At 37.3% G+C, this 7958-nt stretch overlaps 1 pseudogene; it reads right to left on the bottom strand.

Moving 5' to 3' along the window:
- Positions 1-1270: 1270 nt before the first annotated feature.
- On the bottom strand, positions 1271-1417 carry LOC136313802 (small nucleolar RNA SNORA42/SNORA80 family; annotated as a pseudogene).
- Positions 1418-7958: the final 6541 nt, after the last annotated feature.

The following is a 7958-nucleotide window of genomic DNA, read 5'->3' on the forward strand; positions in this document are numbered from 1 at the left end:
GGATTAAACTATTCTCGCAGATAAGTTGAATAACCAATTGGAACCACTGCATAAACATTACCATTGTGTAGGAGAACACATTTCAGACTCTGTTTAGAGCTGTCAAGAAATAGCCGCCATTCTGTTGGACTGTAAAATGGTAACACTTAGCTGGCTGAGAAGACTACTGATATCAAGACAGTAAACAAAGTGTTTGTCTTCGGAAAAAAAGTCCACAAAAATTTGTTCATGCTTCCTGAAATGGGATACTTTAGCTGACCAGTGAAGTACATTCTTTTCTTGAAGCCTGGAGGCTTATAACTCAGCTGCTTTCTTTGATAGGCCCAAATCTCTTACTAAGTCACTCAATTCGGGGTGGCTAACCAGCTGAGGGGTTAATGACTGCTTGGCATCAGAAGAAGACCCTTCAGATTCTACAACCATTTCCTTATACATCTTATCAAAATACACTTGATCACCATGTTCACTTTCTTCATCCTTAGAAGAGATAAAACCATTGAAAACTCGAACAGGGAGTGTCTCAGAGTGTGGGATAGGTCATATTGCTGAAGGAATATTAGGGTATGTGATCATATGCCGTTTTTTCTTGCTGATGCCCTTTGTATGGATCAGACAGAAATAACAGGCACTGCTGTGGTCCTTAGGTTCACGCCAAACCATGGGAATTCCAAAAGGCATTCCTTTGCATTTCCTTTTGTCCAGTCACAAAGCATTTCCTCACAATTATGACACACAATATGAGAAGCCCAATTCTTGTCTTGATTGCCAAGGGGAACTTGAAAATAGACAATATATGCACGTGTCACAAATGATGAAATATTGTGCCTTTGACGTTGAAGTGTGTAACAGCCACATATATAACAGAAGGTGTCAGGACTATTCTAACATTTATGCCTACTCTAAGAAGCCATGATTCAATCTTAAAACAAAATAAGAAGGTGTTTTTTTATCAGATAATAGTTTTTTACATTTAAAAACAATTACAAGTATGTAAAAGTGAAGTTTATAAATATTAATTGCCTTGTGGTTATGTTCAATCCAAGAATTGTTGCCCTTTTACTCCAATTTAAAAACCAATGCATGACATTAACTGTAACAAAAAGAAATTAAAATTGCATAAAAACTAGAGCATGTACAAAAAAACAGATTTTAGATTTGGAATCAGCGATGCAGAAATATATAGAAACAGTTCCAAAATCTCACGCAATAGAAAATGAAAAAAAGAATTTGTTCCCCAGTGTAATTCTTGTTGTTTTGTTTTTTTCTTTTCCACTGTGCAGCCTGCTTCAGTACCAGCAGCCTATGGGCAGAGGCCGGGCAATGGTTCAGGGCCATGGTTTGCTCTGGCATGGGGCACTATGAATAATTCTTGTTTTTATGTCATTTACATGTCATGTCTTATAGGGACATACCCAGCATACTTTTCCAAACTAAGTTTAAAAACTTGAAGATTGTTGCTTATATGTTTTGTCCTTCAACATGTGTGTAGATTGTGTAGATATCTGGGAGTTCATAATGGGGGATGGTAATTAAATGTAAAACAACTATTTCATAATTGTACTATTCTTGAATTTAAACATGTGAGTGTAAGGTGGTTAAGGAGGGTGGGGGTGACTTGTGAGTGATATTGTAACAGGTCCCATACATCCCAACATACAGGAGGTGAATGGTGGAGCCCAGGGTTAAGTTGGTTAAGCTAAGTCATAAGGGAAAAAGGTAGATACAGGACAGGTGAATTGAGGACTAGTAAGAGAGAGCAATAAGCATGAGAGAAGAGAGCTGATATGTGTTGGAAGACAGAGGGAAGAGTGGATAAACTATAGCAGTAAAGAGTTTGGTGGCTCATTAAGAAAATAAGAAAGGAAGTAAGGAGACTTCAAGATTCCTAGTGAAAGGGAGAATGTAGAATTGCTTGTATCTCTGACTTCAGTGTTGAATATACTCTTATTTCTCCTTCCAATTTAAAGTGAACTTTTCCTGTCCCTTTAGAGATGGCTAGTAACCATAGCAAAATGATTGTAAACATATGGTGTGTGTTAATGTGATCGTTCGCCTCCTCATTATGGATTTAGTATGAACATTTAACATCTAACTGCCTAATTTCCCAATAACCATTGAAAAATTAGAGCTGCATCATTGCCACCTTACTACTCACCATAATAATTTTGTAATTTCTAAAAGCATTTAATCTTTGCAGAGTGATGCAAATCATTTGTTTTTTGTATTATTTTTTACTTTTGGCCTATATTGATTTGATTTATTTGTGAATTATGTATCTGTATAAAGTAAAAATCAAAGAGTTAACAGTATTTTACATAAAAACAAATTACAGTTATCTATTTTTTCCTTTATGAGAATAATGTTTATTTGTTCTTTGTGTATCTAGGTCCTTATCAGAGCTGTTAAAAATTGTCATCTACATGTACATGGTAAAATACCCAAATCTTTCCATGCTTTGTTTAAATTGCTTCCATAAATCACCAAGAATGAATTTTTACTGTGTGCACAAGCATAATTCATTATTCAGTGGGAAAAAATTTCTACAAAGCTGAAGACTTATGTGTGCTTCTGGTTATAGAAATATATGTGACCTTTGAGTGATTTGCATATTGTATGAAAACACATTAAGAATTGCACATATGCACACACATTCACATGTCTACATACAAGATCATATGTTTATTCTCTCTCACTCTCTCATATACACACATACACATACAATCATCAGCTCACAAACACACATTCAACTGTACACATGGATATACAATGTTCACGTACTCTTATATGCTGTGCAGACATAGATAGTTATTTAAGATACATTTTTAATTTTTCCTATTTGATTTGAAACATGGAGAGCTCTTTTTTTTTTTTAAACATTGTATTATTTTCAGTAATAATGAGGTATAAACCTGCTGAGATTTAGCTGACTTTCTATTTGGATATAAACAAACAGAACGATTTATGCATTTAATTTTGAAATATGCTAAATGCTTCTATTATATACTAACCTTTAATTTTCTCCTTAGGTATTTGATTAATTTTAAAAGCATTTGGGGCAGAAATGCACAAAGTTAAAACTTTAATTTTTCTTTTTTTTTTTTTTTTTTTTTTACAGAGGCAGAGATAGACAGGGACAGACAGACAGGAACAGAGAGAGATGAGAAGCATCAATCATCAGTTTCTCGTTGCGCGTTGCGACTTCTTAGTTGTTCATTGATTGCTTTCTCACACGTGCCCCGACCGCGGGCCTTCAGCAGACCGAGTAACCCCCTGCTGGAGCCAGCGACCTTGGGTCCAAGCTGGCGAGCTCTTTGCTCAAGCCAGATGAGCCCGCGCGCGACCTCTGGGGTCTCGAACCTGGGTACTTCCGCATCCCAGTCCGACGCTCTATCCACTGCGCCACCGCCTGGTCAGGCAAAAACTTTAATTTTTCTATTAAAAACATGGTCATTTATAAATTTCCAAAAAGAAAGTGAATAGTCATCAGTTAACTATAGCTTCTATTAGGATTATAGCTAAATGCACACTGATTCTACCTCATGCCTTTCTTTTTTTTTTTAAATCATTTTTATTTTTAAATTACAGTTTACATGCAATATATTAGTCAGATGTACAAACCAGGGATTAGACATTATATAATTTAGGAAGTGATCATTCTGATGATCTTGTACCCATCTGATTCCATCATAGCTATCTCCCTTTTGAGCTGCTGCCCTAGTGCTGAAGCTCAGAAAGAATGAGTCTGAGTAAGTTCGTGTGCAGTTCCTTTAAGAGGAACTGCATGGGATGCCAACAGCCATCAGTCGCATTTAGCAACAATCACCACAGTTTTTTTTTTTTTTTTTTTTTTTTTATTCAGTGAGAGCAGGGGAGGCAGAGACAGACTCCTGCATGCACCCCAACTGGGATCCACCTGACAAGCCCATTGGGGGCAATGTTCTGCACATCTGGGGCCCTTGTTTCATTGCTCCATTGCAACTGGAACCATGTTTTTTTAGCGCCTGAGGTGGAGGGCATGGAGGCATCCTCAATGCCTGGCGCCAACTCAGTCCAATCAAGTCATGGCTGCAAGAGGGGGAGAGAGAAAGTGAGAGAGAGAAGAAAGGGGAGGGTTGGAGAAGCAGATGGTCATTTCTCCCGTGTGCGCTAAATGGGAATCGAACATGCCAGGCCGATGCTCTATCCACTGAGGCAACTGGCCAGTCCCCCCACTGGTTTTTACATCTAGAAGTTATGGGGACTTTTCTTCCTGGCACTGGAACCCTGGACTGGGAGCCCTGCTACTCAGGGGATCCTCAATAGTTGAAATATCCCTACCAATTCTTTTCCACCACACGTGGGTGTGGGACCAGCTCATTTGCATCTCTGCCCCTCCTTCCAGTCTTGATGTGGCTTCTTATTCATATCCTTAGCTGTAGGACTTTTGTTCAGTGAGATTTCAGGCAGTTCTGAATGTTGATTGTTCTGTAGTTTGGTTGTAATTTTGATGTGGTTGTGGGAGGATGTAAATACCGTGTTTACCTACACCAGCATCTTGACTGGAACTCTACCTGATGCTTTTCTTTTTTATGGCGTTCTTTATGTATTAGATCTTAATTTCATGAATATTCAGCCCTCATCCAGTCAAGTATATTGCATGATCCAATTATATGCAACCCAGTACAATTGAACTAGTTGTGCAGGTCATCAACTGGACAACTGTATGTGGTGGTTATGCCCAGTGGTGGGATTCAGCCAGTTCGCACTGGTTCGACAGAACTGATACCTAATTTTTTGTTGAGTTCAGTGAACTGGTTGTTAAAATGGCACTTGTAATCAGGGATCTAAGATGGGCTCCTGGGTAGTTGCCCAACGTGGAAATCACAAATTTATATTCCTTACTCCTTTTTGATGTTCATCTGTGCAACAGCATATTTTTTTATTATAAAATGACCTTTATTCTTTTTTTTTTTAATGGGGTGACATTGATCAATCAGGGTACATAGGTTCAGAGAAAACATCTCCAGTTATTTTGACATTTTGATTAATTTGCATACCCATCACCCAAAGTTAAATTGTCTTCTGTCACCTTCTATCTGGTTTTCTTTGTGCCCCTCCCCTTCCCCACCCCCTCCCCCACCCTCCCCACCTTCCATAGCCACCACACTCTTGTCCATGTCCCTGAGTCTCATTTTTATGTCCCACCTATGTATGGAATCATATAGTTCTTAGTTTTTTTCTGACTTACTTACAGTGTGTCCGTAAAGTCATGGTGCACTTTTGATGGGTCACAGGAAAACAACAAAAGATGATAGAAATGTGAAATCTGCACCAAATAAAAGGAAAACTCTCCCAGTTTCATACTTATTCAGTGCACTTCGATGTGGGCTCACGCACAGATTTTTTAGGGCTCCTTAAGTAGCTATCCCATATAGCCTCTACACACTAGTCACTGACTGATGGCCTACCAGAATGGGGTTTCTCCACTAAACCGCCGGTTTCCTTCAACTGCTTATCCCACTGAGGAATGTTATTCCTATGTGGTGGTGCTTCGTTATAAATGCGCCAATATTCACGTTGCACTTTGGTCACGGATTCAAATTTAGTGAGCCACAGAACACACTCAACTTTCCTCTGTACTGTCCACATCTCGACTGGCATGGCTGTGGGCTGCTCTGCTGTACACACGATGTTACGTCATCATCTGTGCATGCGCACATGCTGCCACATCATCCTACAGAAACTGGGAGGGTTTTCCTTTTATTTGGTGCAGATTTCACATTTCTATCGTCTTTTGTTGCTTTTCATGTGACCAGTCAAAAGTGCACCATGACTTTATGGACACACTGTATTTCACTCAGTGTAATGTTACCAAGGTCCATCCATGTTGTAAATGATCCGATGTCATCATTTCTTATGGCCGAGTAGTATTCCATAGTGTATATGTACCATATCTTCTTTATCCAATCATCTATCAAAAGTCTTTTTGGTTGTTTCCATGTCTTGGCCACTGTGAACAGTGCTGCAATGAACATGGGGCTGCACATGTCTTTACGTACCAGTGTTTTTGAGTTTTGGGGGTATATACCCAGTAGAGGGATTGCTGGGTCATATGGTAGTTCTATTTTTAATTTTTTGAAGAACCACTATACTTTCTTCCATAATGGTTGTACTACTTTACATTCCCACCAACAGTGGATGAGGGTTCCTTTTTCTCCACAGCTTCTCCAACATTTGCTATTACCTGTCTTGTTGATAATAGCCAATCTAACAGTTGTGAGGTGGTATCTCATTGTAGTTTTGATTTGCATTTCTCTAATAACTAATGAAGATGAGCATCTTTTCATATATCTGTTGGCTATTTGTTTTTCTTTCTGGGAGAAGTGTCTGTTCATGTCTTCTTCCCATTTTTTTTATTGGATTGTTTGCTTGTTTGTTGTTGAGTTTTATGAGTTCTTTGTATATTTTGGATATTAGGCCCTTATCTGTGCTGTTGTTTGAAAATATCATCTCCCATTTAGTTGGCTGTTTGTTTTGTTGTCAGTTTCTTTTGCTGAGCAAAAGCTTCTTAGTCTGATGTAGTCCCATTCATTTATCTTTGCCTTCACCTCCCTTGCCTTTGGAGTCAAATTTATAAAGTGCTCTTTATGACCAAGGTCCATGAGTTTAGTACCTATGTTTTCTTCTATGTACTTTTATGTACTTTATTGTTTCAAGTCTTATATTTAGGTCTTTGATCCATTTTGAATTAATTTTAGTACAAGGGGACAAACTGTAGTTGAGTTTCATTCTTTTGCATGTGGCTTTCCAGTTTTCCCAGCACCATTTGTTGAAGAGGCTTTCTTTTCTCTATTGTGTGCTGTTGGCCCCTTTATCAAAAATTATTTTACCATATACATATGGTTTTATTTCTGGGCTTTCTATTCTGTTCCATTGGTCTGAGTGTCTATTTTTCTGCCAATACCATGCTGTTTTGATTATCGTGGCTCTATAATGTAATTTGAAGTCAGGTATTGTAATGCCCCTAGCTTCATTCTTTTTCTTTAGGATTGCTTTGGCTGTTTGGGGTTTTTTATAGTTCCATATAAACCTGATGATTTTTGTTCCATTTCTTTAAAAAATGACATTGGAATTTTGATGGGAATTGCATTAAATTTGTATATCGCTTTGGGTAATACAGTCATTTTAACTATATTTATTCTTTCTATCAAAGAACAAGGAATATTTTTCCATTTCATTATATCTTTTTTGATTTCCCTTAACAATGCTTTGTAGTTTTCATTATATAGGTCCTTTATATCCTTTGTTATGTTTATTCCTAAGTGTTTTATTATTTTTTTGTTGCAACCATGAAGCATGGTGTTTTTTTTTTAGCTCATTTTCTGATATTTCATTGTTGGCATACAGGAAGGCAATGGACTTTTGTATATTAATTTTGTATCCTGTGACCTTACTGTATTGGTTTATTGTTTCTAGTATTCTTTTTGTGGAGTCTTTGGGGTTTTTGATGTATAGGATCATATCATCTGCAAAAAGTGAAACCTTTACTTCTTCTTTCCCAATATGAACACCTTTTATTTCTTTCTCTTGTCTGATTGCTCTGGCTAGAACTTTCAGCACTACGTTGAATAGGAGTGGAGAGAGTGGACAATCTTGTCTTGTTCCTGATTTTAGGGGAAAAGTCCTCAGTTTTATGCCATTTAATATGATGTTTAATGGCATAAAATGGTTTATCATAAATGGCCTTTATTATGTTGAGATATTTTTCTTCTATACCTAATTTTTTTAAGTGTTTTAAACATAAAATGCTGTTGTATTTTATCAATTGCCTTTTCTGCATCTATTGATAAGATCATATGGTTTTATTCTTTGTTTTGTTGATATGGTGTATTACGTTAACCATTTTACGTATGTTGAACCATCCTTGTGATTCTGGGATGAATCCCACTTGATCATGATGAATTATTTTTTTAATGTGT

Source organism: Saccopteryx bilineata, chromosome 9 (assembly GCF_036850765.1).
Source record: "Saccopteryx bilineata isolate mSacBil1 chromosome 9, mSacBil1_pri_phased_curated, whole genome shotgun sequence".
In the NCBI taxonomy this organism is placed as follows: Eukaryota; Metazoa; Chordata; class Mammalia; order Chiroptera; family Emballonuridae; genus Saccopteryx; species Saccopteryx bilineata.